The sequence below is a fragment of the Pogona vitticeps genome, chromosome 4 (genome assembly GCF_051106095.1).
Source record: "Pogona vitticeps strain Pit_001003342236 chromosome 4, PviZW2.1, whole genome shotgun sequence".
Lineage (NCBI taxonomy): Eukaryota > Metazoa > Chordata > Lepidosauria > Squamata > Agamidae > Pogona > Pogona vitticeps.
Genome location: NC_135786.1, coordinates 161,246,586 through 161,266,606, shown reverse-complemented (window position 1 = coordinate 161,266,606; position 20,021 = coordinate 161,246,586). Strand labels below are relative to the sequence as shown.

The window sequence follows — 20,021 nt, the reverse complement described above, 5'->3', positions numbered from 1 at the left end:
GGTGCATATTGCTACTAAAATGCTAGTGGGGCTCTGTGAAATGGAATAGACTCCCAACCCTAACCATGACATATTTCCACCTCTGTACCTGTGAGCTTCTAAGAATGGAACACTGGAGTAGACAAGGGTCTTTTGTCTATCCTAGCAGATACATTCCTATGATATTGTGAGAGTGTTCTGCGTGCATTCCGTTGGAAATAAATAGTTCCTGAGAATGTTTACCTTTGGCTGGATTGTGACATATTTTTTAAACACCGTTTCTGGAGATCATAGTGATTTATTATTTATATAGCGCATGTGTTATGTACAAATGTTATTTTACTCAGTCATCATCATTTGTTGTGCTCAAAAAAGAAAGAAAACATGTGCCTCTTTTGAGCAATGTCATTCTTCAATAGTCCTGTCCTCCCACGTAGGCCTGCACGTACATAACTTCTAAAAATACTTTCCCTCCACTTTTTTTTTACACATACAGAAGAAGTAAAGGGTGCAACTCCAATGTCTATTTCAGTTTTTCAGGTCACCTTTAAGGGAAATCAAGTTTTTAAGAAAGTGTCTAACCTAAGCTTTCAATTGAACCTAGAGGCAAATCGGTAACTTGATACTGAAATGTCATTCTGTTGCCTGCTCAGAAGAGTGAAGTGAATAATAGGAAAGAATTAATCCAGCCACCCCTCAGTCAGTCAGGCATCCATGTGGAATGCAATATTCCAGTTGCTACACATTAAGATTTTGCTAAGGAAGACTGTATCAGGAACTTCAAGGGCATTTTAAGCTACATGCACAACATTTTGCTTTAAAATACTTGTCCTTTATTTCAGAATACACTGCAAAAAATATCAGAGAACTGGCTAGATGCAAGAGAAATTTCACTAAACCTTAGTAAGATAATCAAATGTAATGAATTTAACAAAACTTTCCTGCATGACAAGTACTAGGAATGATTGTTCGAGTATGATTAAAAGGATTTTTGGTTATGAAACAAAGGGGGTTTGGCAGGGAAAGCATTTTGCAGTCTGAGAAAATTGGAATACTAAGGAGAAGGATAACTGATACACATATGCACATGTTTACATCTTGCAATTCAGTCCACAAAGTGACACAAAGCATGCTGTGATTGGCTTGGAATCAGGCACTGCTTGAAATGTCATTTTTAGAAAAGCAATGCTTGTTATTTTTCTCCATACAGTATCTTGCTAATTTTGGTCAATTTTTAAAAGAGCAATATATTAGTAGCATTTTTAGAAGTGGTAGCCATGTTAGTCTGTACAAGCATAGCAACAAGAGACAAAAGGAAAGCAAGAAACAAAACAAAACAAAAACGGCTGTGGTACCCTGAAGACTAAGTTCTATATTTTAATGTGAGCTTTCATGGAACAAGTCCACTTCCTCAGACATAAGAGTGATACTACGGAGACTAACTACCTGGCAAAGCATTTATACATGGCTCTGAAGTAAAGAAATGGTGGTAGATTAGTAGACAAAAGTTGCAAATTGTTTGAGTCGATGATCCCTGTTTGATATTCAGTTCTTTTCTTTGGAAGCTTTGTTCTCTAAAACATGAAAATTGTATGTTACTAATATGTTGCTTTTAGTTGCTTACTTCCTGAATTATAGAAAGGTGCACTTAAAAATAAAGCATGGTTCAAATGTGGAAAAAATCATCTCTAATGGCTCCTCCCGATAGGACAAACTGGAACAGTGTATGAGATTGGTAGGTGCCTTTTATGGCTTTAAAAAAGTTCTCATAGAAGCATGTGGACACCGCCATAAATAACCTCTTTTAATTGGGCCACAGCCTATCCCAGTACTGAATGCAGAATCCCAGCTTTTTTTTTCCTTTCCTGGTTATTCAATGTTTGGCAGCCAAATGCACACTCACTGCAATGAGTATATTGATATATACAGTCAATGTCAGCCGGGATATAGAGTAAAATAACTGGGAGTAATGAGAATGTATAAACAAATAGTGCGTGTTGTTTCATACTGACACATATATGACACTAATCCAGGAGCCAGTGCCAGAGGCAAGTGGAGTTTGTTATGAACTACTTGAGGGATTCCTTCTGGGACTACTCATATAGTATGATTTCTGTCTCATTGCTTTCAGACAGACTTCACTGATCTATTACCAAAAGGAGCTCTATTTGTGTAGGTAGATATGTAGAGGAAACCAGTGCTGAAGATTCGGGATTAAGCTTCTTAAGCAGGATTTCTTTTCTTCATCTTTGATACATTTATTTCTTTACATAAAGATCATTACAGACGTCATGGAAGACTAAAATGAAGTATCAGTCTGCTGCAGAAAATTTAATAACACACACTTTAACCCTCATTTGAACATCATTTTAAGCATATTTCCGATCTAGGTAAAAGGTATATAGGTGTTCACACCTTAAACCAGGATGGGGAAAATGCAGGCCTCCAGATGTTGTTAGACTACAATTCCCAGCAATCATCAACACTAATTTTGCTAGTAAAGGCTGATAGGAGTTACACTTTAATCTATACAGCTGCAATGTGCCCAACCTTCCCTTTATGACCTTGGGTCCTCAGAGGTTCTTGAACTACAACTCCCAGAAATCCTGGTCAGCACAGCTAGTAGTGAAGGCTTCTGGGAGTGTTAGTCCAAGAATATATGGGGAGCCGATGCTGGGGACCGCCACCGATAATGATTATAAACCTATGGCTTCTAATGGAACTTCCAATGTAGAAATTGACCCCTATAGTGCAATTCTTCTTGTACTTACTCAGAAGTAGGCTCTCTTGAGATCACAGAAATTTATCCTTCGATAAGCAGCAAATGGGACTGCATTGTTAATTACATTATTATGATTATATTAGACATTTGACAAATCTATTTTCTTTTGAGTTCTGTACAGTTCCATTTTAAAAATAATAATACTGAAAAGTGCTATAATCTCACCTCAGTCCTCCCCCCCCCCCAGGGCTAAACATGCTCAGTTCTTTGAGTCTTTCCCCATAGGGCTTGGTTTCCAGTCCCTTGATCATCCTTTTTGTCCTCCTCTGAACTCACTTCTGTTTGTTGGCATCCTTCTTGAATTGTGATGTCCAGAACTGGACACAGTAGTCTAGATGAGGTCTAACACGTGCTGAATAGAGGGGAACTAGTACTTCGTGAGATCTGAGGCTATACTTCTGTTAATACATCCTAAAATTGCATTTGCCTTTTTTGCAGCCAAATCACACTGCTGGCTCATATTCAGTTTCTGATCTACAACAATTCTGGAGTAGACGTTGTCTAGAGAGGCGGGATAAAAATCGAATAAATAAATTCCAGGATCCTTCTCACTTGTAGTATTACTCAGCCAAGTATACCACATCTTGTAACTGTGCACTTAGCATTTTTCTCTCTAGGTATAGATCTTCACACTTATTCCTGTTAAATTTCATTCAGTTGTTTTCAGCCCAGTTCTCAAGCTTATCAAGATGTTTTATTCCTGTCTTCCAAGGTATTAGCTATTCCACTCAATTTTGTATCATCTGCAGATTTGATGTATTCCCTGCGCTTCATCATCCAAGTCATTAATGAAAATGTTGAAGAGTACCAGGCTCAGGATTGAGCCTTGTTATATCTGACTTGTTACCTTCTCTAGTTTGAGAAGGAGCCATTGATAAGCACTCTCGGAATACAATTCTGAAGCCAACTGTTTATTCACCTGTCACTTGTTTCCAGCTCACACCTACCTAGCTTGTTAATTAGAATATCACAGGGCACTTTGCAAAGGCTTTGCTGAAGTCAAGATATATTATGTCTACAGCATTCCCACTGTCTACCAGGGAGATAAGATTATTCTGCCAGGATTTGTTCTTGACAAATGAATTAGATATCTGAGGGAAAAAGTCAAAACTGTTGAGAGAGCGAGCAATAGATAACTTCTTACACAGATGCTTTGCATGGTGCTGATATATTTTACATGTAACAAAAACTATAGTAAAATCCAGCCCTCATGTGAGTAGAAAGAGAACGCTGGGAAAAAAATATGTTTCCTTCCCTTCTGCTCCCTCTGTAGCCTGCTCTACACCATGAAAAGGTCCAGAGCATTAGATAAATTAACTGAACATAGTGTGTTCCGTCTTATGCGACTAAAATGAGAGGAGGAAATTGGACAGATGAACCTCACACTAACCATGGAAGGTTGCAGATTTTGGTACCACACCCCCTGACATGCGCTATTGATGACATAGGCCTTAATCCCCTCCCCCAGGGAAACACAACTGTGTGAAGAGAAGGAGGTTGCATTGTGGGGATAGTCTCTGCATGTGAACCACAAATCAGATTATTCATGGGGTGGGGAGGGTAATGCTCATGTGGAAGGGTTACCTATGTACAGCAGCTTCTGTTCTGGCAGTTGCACTTCTGTATACAGCATGACAGAATTAATAATAATTGCGTGTTGTCAAGTCAATTCTGATTTATAGTGGCCCTTTTCCAGGGTAATCAAGGAAGAAAATACACAGAAATGGTGAACTATTCCCTTCTTCTGGTGGCACCCTGGGAACATATAGTTTGCCCATGACTACACAGGCTGGGTCTTCTCTTTGGAGGCACAGTGTACAATCAAGCTCACAACCTCTGCAGCTAGATATCTAAACTGCTGAGCTATTCAGCTGGCCGGGTTCTAGTGCTTTTCGCCAGCACAAATGTCCTGCAGCAGTAGGCATGGAAGAAGGCCAGCACTATATGATAGGCTGACTCCTTTACATGCTTCCTTAACAACTTATTATGACCAGCATATAGAACCTTTCCATGTGATTGGGAGTGGTGAAACATCAGAGGTCCTTTGGGGAGAGGCTCCACATCAGATGGAGGCTTCCTTCTTATGACTGTTTGTAGATGAAAATCACGGCAGTGACAGGCAAGCCAGTACTCTGTTCCAATAAACCCTTTTCTGAGTGTCTGAATAAGAACAGAACCACTTATCCCTGAAGGAAGGGTGGTTCTCCTGAACCTGCTGTGTTTTTGCACAGCATAGGAAAATTATTCTTCCGGTAACATAATGAAGTTTGCAGATCTGAGAAGCTGTCCATACATTACTGCCAATGCAACACAACCTTTGTACTCGTTGGGTTTTTAAATGGCCACCATAGTGCCTAGTTATGCCTGTACACCATACCAGAGTCATGGAATTTGTACACAGGAGAGCCTCTTATCTTGTAACACAGGGGAAGCATCTTGTTTTAATAAACAAAACAAAACAAAACACCAAGTCTGCTCTAAGGCAATTACAACCACATACAAAAGGAGTCTCTAGGAGGTTCAGGGGGGGTTTATTCACAAAGTAATATTCTGCCAATATTTTAAGCAGGAACTTCCACAGCATAAATCCTTTATCCAGAGTAGATGTTAATGCCCTTCTATAGCTATAAATGCATGTTAAGAAAAAGAAAAGAAAAGACTCTGTCTGTCTGTCTGTCTGTCTGTCTGTTTGTTTATACATACATACATACATACATACATACATACATACATACATACATACATACATACATACATACATACATACATACATACATACATACATACATACATACATACATACATACATACATAAGAACAGAATAGAATAGAATAGAATAGAATAGAATAGAATAGAATAAATAAAGAGGCCAAAGTCCTCTTGAGAAAAACTGCATGTAAGGGCAACAATTTTTCTTTCATTGCTCGGCATCCATCACAGGTCCGACTGCACACTCACCATTGTTGCACTGACCAGGTGAAGCTAAGGAACAAAATGGATGGCCAGCAGTGCACATAGACTTGCTTGTTCAATTGCCTATTTGTGCTGTTTGGATTAAACAAACAGTATAAACTACTTTAAATTTTTTAAATGGGGAACAAGATGTAAATATTTGAAGTTAAACTAAACTAAATGAGCTTTGTAGTCCTTTTATAATTTCAGTTAGAAAGTTATAAATGTGAGAAAATGGGAGCTAATCCTCTTGTTTTGAACACTGAATTATTCTTGCTCAAATTTTGACTGCATTTTAGCTCAGCTTGTGACTTTTAACATGCCCATGGTGATTCACTTCTTTGAAAGAACCTACCTACTAACCATACATAAAGACCAACAATTAAGAGAGAGAGAGAGAGAGAGAGAGAGCACAGTCAACAAAAGTTATCCCACATATTTTAGGAAATAAATTAAATGTTCTCATATTTGTCTGCTCTTATGTTTCACAGAGGGATGTGATGGTGCTGCGGGTTAAACCGCAGAAGCCTCTGTGCTGTAAGGTCTGTAGATCTGCAACTGTAAGATTGAATCCACATGACGGAGTGAGTGCCCGTTGCTTGTCCCAGCTCCCGCCAACCTAATGGCTCAAAAGCATGCAAATGCGAGTAGATAAATAGGGACCACCTCGGTGGGAAGGTAACAGTGTTCCGTGTCTAAGTCGCACAGGCCATGTGACCATGGAAGATTGTCTTTGGATAAACGCTGGCTCTATGGCTTGGAAACGGGGATGAGCACCGCCCCCTAGAGTCGAACATGACTGGACAAAAATTGTCAAGGGGAACCTTTACCTTTATCTTATGTTTCATAGAAACCACCTTCCCAGTAAACAATAAAAGTGAAAGTGAAAGAATTCAGGGTGATGGCTTTAAATGCAATTTAAATATTACTTCAAAAAGTGTTACTGTACCAAATTGAAGATTGGCCACATTCTTTGACCTGGAACTCTGAGTTGCTCTGAAAAATGCTTATTGTTCCTCCTTGTTATGATTACACTATGCATTGCCTTTTACATGACAGGAATAAATGTCGGAATAAATGTGGAAATACATCATAGATATGTCTAGCATAATTGATATTTATTTATTTGATTTATATTCCATCTTTTTCCACTAGTAGGAACCCAAGGTGACATACAAAAACATTAAAATTAATCATTAATTAAAATGCTTACAATTTAAAACTATGATATACACATATTTTAAAACATTGTCAGAAAACTACACATTTTTGCAGTTTGTAGATTGTGCAGTTTAGATGAGAACACTGATGTTACTAATTATTTTACTGAAAATAATGCCAGCATTGCAGTTTGTGCTGGCGTGAATTTTCAGCTAAAAAGTGATTCAGGACTTTATTCTCGATCAAGAACACTCTCTGCACAAGGGGCCCTCGTGATTTTTCCCTCACAAATCTAATGGTCAGCATCTTGCCTTTTTTGTAAAAGAAGGCATGCTCTTTCTAACACGATATTTTACTCAGAGTGTGCATTTGCACATCCTGAGCTTATGTGTTAACTTGATGACACATTCAAATCTATTTTAGGTTTGTAAGGGTCTCCTTAAGCCCAAGATTGACTGTAGTTCTTTCCAAATCAACATGGCTAAGAAGCAACCAAGCTGCCCTCTTGCTCAGAAAAAAATTATGAAATGTAGTTTCAAAATACTTATAAACAGGAGTCTCTAGTTCAAGGATGAGCTCTTTTTCTTTTTCTTTTTACATCTAGGGGCCAAATTCTTCCTCAGAACCCATTAAGGGCCCTGGCAGCTACTGTTGCTGTAGTGATTGTGGTAGCAAAATGCCAACAAAATGAACATTTTCTCCTTTTCCTGTAGAAAAATCCCCATATTTCTTCTCCGAGAAGCTAATACCACTTCCAAAAGACTCTTGAAAGCAATGTTTTCACTGGAAACAAGGCATGTTGGATGCATACTTGCTATTAACAAGGTTGTTTCTAATGCTTCCGGAAGGCTTCTGAGACTGCTGTGAATCTGTGAAACAACAGATATATTGTGCCGGGGCTGTTTTAACAATGGAAGTAGTGGACAGAGGTTAGATTTCATCACCACTTCTGTGGTACCTTTGGCTGGGCTTGGGGAGGAGCACAGACGTGGAACTGGAGGCTGCATGATAGCCATTGTTCTGTATATGTTTTTACAGATGTGTTAGATAACGAATCAAACCCTACCATTGCCCAGCAATTGCTGGAAGTGAACAGTGGGGATCTGAGAGACAAACTGGGCTAGACAGTGGCTCAAATCATGTCTGCACAGCTATGCCACCTAAGGTTCATGACTTCATCAATCTCAGTGATTATCTGGAAATTTTAAAAAAATCCAATTTGTCCCAAAGGTCCCAAGACTCCCATGGGATCCCCTTCATTGTGGGGAAATCATTGGGGGCTGTGCAATGGGAGGGAGGTCTTTAGTTTCTGAGAATCCCTGCTGAAGGGATTTTGTCAATGACAGGGATTTTTGGAAATTAAAGATTCTCCCTCCACCCCACCCCACCCGACCCCACCCTACCTTAAAGCCTGTAGTGACTTCCCTGTAACAAAGGAGATCCTATCAGAGCCTTGGGAACTTTGGGGTGTGGTGGGGATCAGAAGTTTATTATTTCCTTAAAAATATATGCATAACTTATGGAAAAGGATTTCAGCCACTGTAACTTAAAATGCAGATGCATAATTCCTTAGACATCATGACCAAGATGAAAGGAATTCTCTTACGAAAGGGTTTTGGTGACCAAGATGACATTTCAGCTTTAAACACAAGCAAAGGCTTAGAAATATTTTGAGGGATTCTTTTGAGGGCTCTCTCTGCCTTTGAAGAGCAGAACTATGCTGTTCCTCATGCCAAATCTGGATATAAAACAGCCCCCTAACCTTGTAGTTTCAAAAGCAGCTCTTTGGACGTGTGGAACTAGTCATGTGATGCTTTGGATCCTGGCCTGTATATTTACAGTACATTTACTGTATGCATAACATATGCTGAAAACTCATCTTCTAACGATAATACATTTGGATGCCACTTGCTGCGGCTGTCACTGCTGCCAAATACTCATCGGTATCCCTTATAGTGCCAGCATTCACTGTTGTTTAATTATGTCTCTTCGGATGAGGATCCCCCACACAAAACAACAGCAACAAAAAAGAGCCTGTGATGCTAGATCAGCCTCAGCTTTGTTTGGACTACATGGAAGACAAGTGGCAATTCCCCCACCCCACCCACTGTCTTTGGCAATATCTTCTGAAATCTTCTCTGGAAACACAACTGCTTAACTTAAATTAGGACAAGGTCAAATACGTGCGAGGCAAATTATCATTTATTTATCTAAGCTCTCTCTCTCTTTGTCTTTTGTTTTAGGCAAAACCATTTCTTTGTTTTTGACGGTGTCTTTCTTTTTGACTGTATCAAGGGGAGAAAAGCATGGAAAGGGAGGTAAGTGCTTTCTTTTTTTGGGTGTGTGTGTGAGGTTATTTAAAATAATTCCCCTCCTTTTCCAATATTACTCATAAGGATGACAGAGAGGAAGCAGGCAGGCAAGCAGTTTTCCCTTTTTTGCTACTGAGAAGTGAAGGGGATGATTAACGAGAGTTGTAGACAATGTAGTAGTAATAGAGAGAGGGGGGCCCACAGAAGTTAAACAAAAGTGCCTTCAAGAATTTAGACTATTCCCAGGGATCTATAGTAGAACCTCATTGTGCCTGTCTACTGTTTCTATTTTTGATTAGATTTATAAACACAGCACCACATATTTTCATGTGGTTTTGTAGCCCAGGGGCAGAACGAGATTGACTGCACTGAAACTGTGAGGCTTGTGAATTTCGGGCAAGGGACGAAGTGAAATAAGTAGTGTAATTGTTTTTGTGGAGTGACCGTGGGACCTCCTCTGTTCTGAATTACACATGGTTCAACCCTTTGACCTAACCAACCTCGGTAGTGCCTGGTAGATCTCCTAAAGCTGTGCTGAAAGGTCCTATCAGTGACATGTTGGAACATTATCTGTCATGTGAGATGTGTGCCAACAACCATATTAAACTACATTAATTACTACCGAGACCCACGTTTGTGATGGTCTCGACTTCATTCAACCCACCATCATGTTGCTTATTATTTAAAGAGGGAGTACAAACAGGTAATTTCTTGAATCAAAATGTAATGAAAGAATTTTGTTTTGAAATGGCAGTGTTTAATCTATTCAAATTCTTATGCCTTCTCTAGCTCCCTACTCAGGGCTGCTAATATGTTTATATTAGTACACCTATTTCTTTTTCAATAGCAATATATTCCTGATCTGCTGTATATTGCTGAAATAATGTGTGTGTGTGGAGGGGGGGCAGAAGAATGATGTTTAAATTAGAAAATTACTTCCACAAAGATTATGTCAAATCATATTCTTTCTTTGGAAGCTTTTTCCCCCCAGTACAAATCCCAAACTAGTGACATGAGTGTTGTTTTACTTAAAAATTTCCTTAAGTTAAACAGTATGTAGTATCAGGGATTTAGCTATTTCAGTTGTATGTATCAAAGCAATGATGTGAAATAACTTTATGCTGGGAAGCATTTAGGTATACTGTACAACCTAAATGGTATCATTGTGCAGCAACATACTGGATACAAAAAATGTGTAAATTTTCCTATTTTGTGTTCCCTTCACAGAACCTCTGTACATCTTCTGTCTGTTCTGTGAATTCTTTGTTCTCCACATAGTTACCCGCTGTCAATTTATAGCAATCCTAATAAGGCTTTCAACCTAAGTGAGATATTTAAGGAGCAATTTTACCAGTTCAATACTCCCAGTGAGTTTCTATGGCCAAATGGGGATTTGAACCCTGGACTGTGTATATTCCACATATGGCACTATACATTTTATAAATGTTCATTTAGCACTTTGCCTTAGCTCTTCTGTCATATAAATACTTTTAGAAAGTAGATGGTATTTTTTTTCCTTTCCAAATCTGATGTTGACACAAAACCCAAAAAGGTACATTTGATCCTGTCAGGTGTCACACTTGTTAGCAATAAATGGTTTCCTCTTCCTAAAAGCAGACAAGTGCAAACTGCAATGCTTTTCACCCGGGCTCTTACTCCTTAAATAAGCACAGTAATAAACTAAAGATTGGTGAGGTGATGGGACATTCCAGATTCTGCCAGAATTAAGGAAACCTTTAACAGGGTGGTACTGGCAGATTGTAGGACTTAAATACTAGAAATACCATTTCCTTTAAATGGCTTGGCTCACAACAGAAGTCCCTATATACAGTACAGGAAGATTCTATCTATATTTACTCAGAAAAGATGAGCTTTAGAAATATACCCTGTTTTATGTTTAAAGACTTAATGCTTTCACTGAAGTATATGAAAATAGAAGCCAGCATACCTGTGCCTGTTTAATGTCATTACATTCCTTAGAGTATTTCAGGCATTATTAGGTTCCTGGAATCCTATCAGATTGACAGTTCATCTCCAGCTAGCACTTCTCTTAGAGTTGTACACAGACACAGTCCCAAAGGGGGTGGTGGATGGATGGCGTCCCTGATGGATGAATCTGCTGAGCTAGCTTGCTGATGTTTGGAGCAGTTGCTCATTTTAAGAACACCTAATTTGGTTTCACAAAGGAGACATCACATGCCAGCCCGTGTCTAAATCTAAGGTATGCCTCTCCTAAAAGGAACTAAAACTCTGTCATTCCAAAGGCTCTCTTCTCTTTGACTCCCAGCCGCATAGGGACTGCTGTCTGGAAGTGGTAACTTTAACTTTAACTCTAAGCCTGCTGATGAGGTCTGTCTGTGTGATCTTCGCCAAGCAGATAAGGGTAGGGCGACAGCTCAGAGCACAGCTTGTTTACAGCGGGACAGGAGAAAACAGCCAGACACAAATGCAGGCTGACGGTTTCATGAAGCACAATTGGTTGATCGCAGATTCAATCTGACTGCCCTGAACTGAGCGATGATCCGTACAGTATGCAAAACTCACTTTCTTGCTGGTCTGTGCCCACCAGCCTCGCAGCAGCGTTCACAGAACCCCTGAGCCATGGCTTTGAGTGGAACCAGAACTGAACGTGGCTTTGTTGTACCCAATTCCTTCTGACAACAATCACATTCTTTTAAAAACTTCATAGGTTTTACTTGTCACTGGTTATAAATTGGGGGGGGGGTTGTTGTTGTTGCGGCTGCTGCTGCGGCTGCTGTGGTTGCTACAGTTGTGATACTGCCTGTTTGCGCACAGATTTCATTACCATGTTCTAGCACTGGTTTAAAAAAAGCTTTTTTGTTATTTCAGGAACATTAAGAAACATCAGATGCACCCCAGAAAAGATATTTTAAATGGGATTCCCTTTCTCACTTGCTATTTAAATTGTCCAGGGATTGATTCACTCTTCAAAAGGATTTTTTTTTTTTCAAAAACAGCAATAAAGTCATAATCACATTAGATTTTACACAGTGAGTAGAAAATATGTCATAATGCCTCCTTTAAAATAGGCACTATTAATTTAATGGGGGGATGGAAATCACCATGACAAGTTATGTTCCCTTTTTTCCTTCCAGAAAAAATAAATCATACCATTTGTACATTTAAAACACACACTCTGAGGTAAATTCGTCTAATTTCAGTGACTCAGAAACATGGCTCTTGGCTTATATCCTCCTCCCGGGCATCTCAACTTTTCACAGGGAAAGGCTGATATTTAAAATAGTGGGATCAAAATGGAAAAGATGGCCTACATGGCATTAAGTGAGAGACCTCGACTTGGGTCTTCTTTTCTTATCCTCTCCCCCTCTGCGCCATGAATACATCTACAGGTTACAGAGTAGCACAAGCAAGGTACTGGAGGAAAAAAGAAATGCATCTCACAGCAAGCAGATACTTTCACATTACTCAGGCAATGACCTGTTCCAAAGTATTAACCCCACTCTACCTAAGGGTGGTAACCAATAGGGCCTGGGTTAAGCCCCTTCTCTCTGAGTGGGTGTAGAAGTGGCTGGGAGTTGAATCTAGGTCTCCAAATTCAATCCTCATCCCCCCCCCCAACTTGGCAACTATGCCACCGGAAAGCTGAGGTTTTACTTTTTATCATACAAAGATGTCCTGGTTATGGAAGAGGAAAATCAGGCCAGACGATCAGCTGACCCACATTAGTGCAGTGACAGTGAAATTACTATACATTCATAGCTCAGTATATATAGCTTTAGACAAATGTGAATTCATTAGTCACCCTCATTATGTGCACCTTTCTCCCCCCTCCCCAAAATATGTTTTCAGGTAACACTTCACCTCATGTAGATAGACAAAAGTTATTTCATGGAAATAACACATGGCACAGATTAGGTGCTGCTTAGATTGTACAATATTGTTGCAGCCTTGTTTTTATTTAATCAATATATATTCTTTTCAAAATACCTTAGCAGTAATTATAAATTAGGGGTAGGGGTGGGGACAGGGGGTATTTATACAATCAAATTCAGTGCAGAAGTCTTGTACAGTGGAATACTTCAACTGTCTGGCAGTATGCTCTGTAGCATTGCCTCCTATATGGGAGAGAGAGTATCTCAAGTTACCTCAAGTTACCTTATGTTTTCTAAATGGGCATATCTCAGTCTGGCATTATCATACAGAAGAAATCTGTATGATAAGGTATAAGGTGAATCAATTGAGGATTTACCTTATAAGATGATATAAAGTTCAATTGGTTTAGGTGGGAGGTGCTAGGATGGGCAGTGGCTTCCCAGCAATTCCTTCTAAATGTCCTGAATGTGACTCAGATCCTAGTAGAGTTAGTTCAGTGGAACAGGGCTAATACCAGTGTGGTGGAATTGTTTTGCTTTCTAAGTAAAAAATAAGTTGTATTCCTGAAGACTTTCACGGCCAGGATCTAATGGTTATTGTGGGTTTTTTGGGCTCTTTGGCCGTGTTCTGAAGGTTGTTCTTCCTAACATTTCACCAGTCTCTGTGGCCGGCATCTTCAGAGGACAGGAGTACTCCTGTCCTCTGAAGATGCCAGCCACTGAGACTGGAGAAACATTAGGAAGAACAACCTTCAGAACACGGCCAAAGAGCCCGAAAAACCCACAACAACCAAAAAATAAGTTACTTTTGATGTGAACCCCCCTGAATAGCTTGGGACTAGAGATGGGGACAACTCACCATTTTGGCAAGTTGTCCTGCTTTGTGAGTTGTCAAAAGTTGACGACTCACAAAGCACCATGCTGCCCCCATGAATCAACGAATAACGAATTTATTCATCAATTTGCAGGGGATTATTTTAAAAAACACCCCCTGCTCCTGCCCCCTGCTGCCCCCCGACCGACGTGTCTGTCAGCACTGGCCAAATTCAACCATCACAGCTATTCCCAATATGGAAATTATTTATACACTGGCCCACCATGTCATCATTAAAGATAAAGAGCAAGTGACAAGAATCTGTTAGAAAAAAAGAAGCAGCATTTTATTCTTGAAGGCTTTCACGGCCAGGATCCGATGGTTGTTGTAGGCTTTTTGGGTTGTTTGAGAGGGGGGGTTCCTAACATTTCACCAGTCTCTGTGGCCGGCATCTTCAGAGGACAGGAGTCAAAACTCTATCTGTGCTCTGGTGCAGTGGTTCTTAACCTTTTTGAAAGAAACGCCTCCTTGACCCATTGAGGAAGTCATCATCGCCCCCCTCCCCGCGGTGATGATATCTTTGTTTGTTTGTTTGTTTGTTTGTTTGTTTGTTTGTTTGTTTGTTTGTTTGTTTATTTATTTATTTATTTATTTATTTATTTATTTATTTATTTATTTATTTATTTATTTAAGAAACTTAAATCCAATGACCCCTGAAAACAAAATTAAATTCCAAGAAAATGAAATGCCCCCCAAAAAGTAACATTTAATGATTTAGTTGCAAGTGAATTTTAAGATGCAAAAAGAAATATAAACAAATGCAGGAACTAAAAATTTCAAGACAAAAAGTCTGAAACTAAATTAAAATTGGAGGAAAATATATATTCATGCACACTGTAAAAAGGCTGCAGCCATCTTCACAGGTTTGGCTTGCTCCACCGTCCCCCTACCGCCCCCCCATCTGCTCCAGCACCCCCATGCTGCCCCTTTTTGTTCTACCGCCCCCCTGAAAAATGAAATCGCCCCCTGGGGGGCATTATCGCCCACGTTAAGAACCACTGCTCTGGTGCAGTTTGTGGGATAGTTGAGTATTTATAGCTATCAGCTTTTGTCCTTTTCAGGAGATTGGGTGATTATGGTGATCAGCGTGTTTTTTGTTGTGGGTGTATTGTTGTGATAAGGGCAAGAGCTGATCTATCATTGTGATTGATGGGTGTCATTAGCTGGTCTTTTGTGTGCAGTGCTGGAAGTTGTTGAGTTTTAGACTTCCTTCTTTTTTTGTTGAAGCTCTGCTGGTGTTTGTGAATTTCAATGACTTCCCTATACAGTTTAACATACTGAGTAGCAATTCTCACTCAGAACAAATGTGTGCATTATTCAAGAGTTCATAGCTTTCCCTAAGCAGAAGGAACTGGAGGTGTACACTCCAGACCAGCCCCATCACTAGTTTCCTCATATTGCTGGGATAGGTTTGAAAAAGCACTGTGATCAAGTTGAATGTGATTACAGCACCTTTTCTGTGTGGTGCTGCGCAGGGCCTTCATGTGCTCAGAACCCTGATAGCTTAAGATCTTCCTCATTTTTAGACTTTCCTCCTTCAAGAGATTGGGAGGGCTGAAAGGGACAAGACTCAAGCACGTCTCCTGTCATCTCACTTGTGTAAGGAAATGAAGGCACAAATTGGGCTACGGTTGAATAAAGAGGTATTAAATGTAAGACCATGCCTCTGCGCTTGTATAAGTGAATCTTGCTGTTTTTGCTTTCTCTTACATTTAATTTTGTTAAGGATTTCTGGAAAAAATGAGTTAAGTGAACAAACCCACTAATCATTTGTCCTGATTGTTTGGGCATTGAACTGCCATCTTAGTTAAACAGCGCTGTGGCCACGTACAACACAACAAGACGTATGGATAAAATCTTGTCTCTGTGCTTCTTTTTAGAAAATATTAATAGAGACCACAGAGCCTTGTGGCGCAGTGGTTAAGCCACTGTACTGCAGCCAAAACTGTGCTCATGACCTTGGGTCCAATCCCAGGTAGCCAGCTCAAGGTTGACTCAGCCTTCTATCCTTCCGAGGTGGTAAAATGAGTACCCAGCTTGCTGGGGGGGGGATGTGTAGCCTGCATAATTAACTTGTATACCGCCCAGAGAGTGCTTAAAGCACTATGGGGCGGTATATAAGCAGCATGCTTTGCTTTGCTTTACAGGCTGCTGTAATTCATCTGAGAAGCAAAGTGCTGGAAGAAAGCTAACAACTCTTATCCCAATCTGCTTTTTGTCCTGTGGAAAGAATTTGTGGGAAATTCTCAGCCGGTCATCTTAGATTATCCAGAAATACTGCTCTAAAGCCCCATCAAACCCACAGGAGTTTTCATTTAACTTAATTGCGTGAAAAAATAAGAATATTTTTAGACTGACTTTTCCAGAATTCATGCAAAATGTTATGTCTTTTCCCCATGTAAAACCAAGCATGGACACATCAAGGAAGCACAGAAGGCCTGGCTGATTGATCAGAAAGATGCAGAGAATTCATCTAACATATTTTGTGCAAAGCCCATTCACAGATTGCACAAAAATGTTCTTACATATGCAGAAAATCATGATGAGAATGATAGAAAAAAGTATTTCTGTTCCACAGGGGAAAAATTAGGTCTTCCTTATTTTGGGGCATAAGAGCGAGCAAAAGTAGATTTTACATTCTCAAGTTATGTGACCAGGTAGAGGTATGCCTTTAGAAAAAAAAAAAGGTGGAAAGAGATGACACCTTCTCCCACCAGGATATACCTTCCCCACTACCCTATTGGCTGCTGTTAATGCAGGAGTGGGCAACACGTGGCCCATGAGGACCATGCAAGGGACATGTAGTCCCTCCAGGGGTATTTTTGTAGGCCCATAAGATTGCCCAAGAGCAAACCCCAACCCCATTTTGAAGGGAGAAAAAGTCCATTCTCACTCCTGCAGGCCTTCAGGAGTGGCAGTTTTCAATTTAAGTCCACCAGTATCACCCATCCCCCCCCATACAAAGATAAAAGCCAGAATTGACTTTTTTTTTTTAAAGGCAGTTTCCAGTCAGTTATAGGTATGGTGTGGCCCATGATGGAATCTGGGGGTGAAAATGTGGCTCTCCCAAGCCTACTGAAATTGCCACCCCTTTGTTAAAGCTTAAAAACAAATACCACTCCATGGTCTTCCTGCATCCCAGCTCAAAAATTTACCAGCTGTGCTGACTAGATGGTCCTATGTGATTCAGATAGGCAGGATATAAATTAAATAAATAAATAAATAAATAGGTGATGGTGGAAGTTCACATCCGAGACATTTAGAGGCCAACAGATGAAGTCAAGACTGACACATAGTTTTGTCCTTAACAGTTGCTGCACATTTCAAACAATTCCCTGCATTAGAAGCACATCAAATGCCAAGGACATGTAAAAGTCTCATGTTGTAAATCTACACTACAATGCAGTATGATGTGTTAAACATTAAAAATGCGAATCAAGTACCACTATTAGTTAATTGTATTTGAATTGGTTCATTATGACGGATCATAGCTGTGAAATGCAACAAAGCAGAATCTTTAATTTATATAAAAATTAACAGTATTCTGACTTCTTTCATTTTTTTAAAAAAAGATGAGATTTGAAGCTATGTAAACAAAATTTGGCAACTTCAAGTTATTTAAAATTCTAAATACCATGACACTGATGAGACCCTGAAAGCATTTCAGAACATCAAGCTATTTTTTAGACGATTAAAAGGACAGTCATTTGTTTAAAATTCTCTGAAGCAATCTCTCTCTCTCTCTCTCTCTCTCTCTCTCTGAATTAAAAATAAGCAATCAATAAAGAATATGGATAAGTATTAACCTGCCATTTTAATAATTGCTGTTGCTTATACTTATAATATACTTGGATTATAATTTAAGGATTCTGACAGATTTATTGTTTCTATGGAATACATATTTTTCATGTTTGCATTTCTCAGCCCACCTCCCATTGCAAGGGGAACATGCAAAATTAGAAATATATTTTTTATTTTTTAAAAAAATTAATGGATGTTTCTATGATAGTAGGCAGCATTAAATGTCATTTGTTATAGTCTAGGCTTTGTAAACAAGCAGCACGCTGACCTGTATGTGAGCTTTAATATTGTATAATCAACAGTCTTTCATTGAATTTAGGTCACAAACAACACACCCTTAATTTGGGATAGACCCACTAGGCTAACACTTCAGGGAGGATTTTTTTTTTTTTAGTTGTTTCCTGGATCACACAAAATCGAATAAGGGTTGGGACTGGAAGGGAAGAGTGAGTAAGATATGAGGTATGGGGTTATGGTGCCTTGATTTTGCCTGTTCCCATTGCTCTTTTCACTGGATGGTCACACTAAGGAATAGGCAAGCAACCTGCAAATTGATACAGGGGAGAGGGATTGACAGGAGGCCCTTTGTACAGGCATGGACCTTGGTAACTGCCTTACTATGCTAGACTTTGATGTAGGTGTGTACCATGTAGATTCTCAAGATGCTACCGTCTACTAATGTATAACCCATTCAACCCCCAAGTAGAACAAGATCAACTAAAACTTTATTGGGTCTTCTCTCTTTCTTCATATAAGAGTTCCCGGTAAACCAAAGAGCTCAGTTTCTCTGAGTTTTTACTTAATATCTCTCTTTGTCTGTTCAAATTTGTGTTTAAGTTGCCCTACCCAAAAAATTGAAATGAGGTGAGGGCCGTGTAAAAATCACAGCGAGTCTTATTAGTCCAAAACTTAAAAATCACAGTAATGTTCTTTATTAAGAGCAACTGTCACTTCACAAACTAGTGTTCAGTCTTTCAAGGTAATGGTGATATGGATGGCATTGTAGCCCTCTTCAGGTATTATTCAACCTGTTTTATCAACCATGTAACTTGGGGACACCTGATCCCACCCCTTCTATTGTCTCGTTCTTCAGGTGGAAAGCAATGAGTCTGCAGAAGAGGAATTCCTGTTTATGTGTAGGCTTTCTGTGGAAACAAGAACGTTGGAACACTGGGGTTGTTGCTCACATGGAAAGCTTTCACACAATCAGGAACCTCTCTTCTGCAGTTGCACTGCTTTCCCTGTAAAAGGTGCAGTGTAGGGGGAGGGGAAGGCATCCCACTGCTCAGATCTTGGATAAAGGGATGAAAACAATACCAGAACAGAGCTGAGGTTAATAGAACTGTCATAAACTGAAACAAATTTCTAATTGACAAATAGGAGGCAAGGGCTCTGTTGACCTCATCAAGTATGGTCTTGATTGTATGTGTGTTCTTCTTTGTCTTCCTCATTTTCATTTCCCCCCCCTTTCTTCTCTGCTGTGTGAATGCTCAGTGCACTGGAATCTATGGAAAGGCATCTAAGAAAAGAAAATCGCAGTTCTGTCTTCCTATCTACCTTGCTGGTTTGAGCCTGGCAAAACTTTAGATGCAGCAGTTTTTCCATTGTGAGGTCTCCCTCTCAGTGCTTCCCAGCTGTAGGATTGTTTTGCACATGTGTTCAAGTGCTTTGTGTTCATTTTCTCAATGATCATGTTGGTAGCATTCTATCCATATTTCAGCTAGAGGTTTGAGGCTGAAAAGGGTTGTGTGCCTAAAACATAATGATTACTATTTTTTAAGTGGCTCTCACCTTTATGGTACTCAGAGGCTAAATCATGAGAGATGTCTGCACGAAATGGCACGTGTCTTGCTCTTTGCAATGACAATATTGTCCTTGCCTTTGAAATTTTCACCTGGAACAAAGAGTAGTGTACTTTTAGCATTTAATGAAATTAAAGTGGAGATAGTTGTTAGGTAGAGCTTTGGGAAATTCCTTTTTTTTTTTTTTTGGCCTTAATCTCAGAATCCTCCTACAGTACTATCATAGCCAGAACCCCACTGGCCATGATGATTGGGGCATTCTAGGACCCATTATCAAAACAAGGCTATATTCCAAGGTGTTTCTCAAGTACCTGTGTAATTGTTTATAAGTCGCCTTGATGTCTTATACAAAGCTAAGCTATAAATACTGAAAAATGAAACAAAACAACCCCCTCTTCATTCTCCATAGTTTTTCCCCAAGCCACTTATCCTCCACTTAGTCTCTGATATTGGAGATGAGCTCAGACATTGGGGGGCTGTGACAGTGATGTTGGGAGACAGTC

General features: G+C 39.6%; 1 protein-coding gene and 1 long non-coding RNA gene across 2 annotated transcripts in view; one reads left to right on the top strand and one right to left on the bottom strand.

The window, feature by feature from the left end:
• LOC144589216 (uncharacterized) overlaps positions 1-20,021 on the bottom strand; it is a 641,777-nt gene that overhangs the window by 417,045 nt on the left and 204,711 nt on the right. The window lies entirely within an intron of this gene.
• LOC110080853 (uncharacterized) overlaps positions 1-20,021 on the top strand; it is a 124,548-nt gene that overhangs the window by 10,353 nt on the left and 94,174 nt on the right. The window lies entirely within an intron of this gene.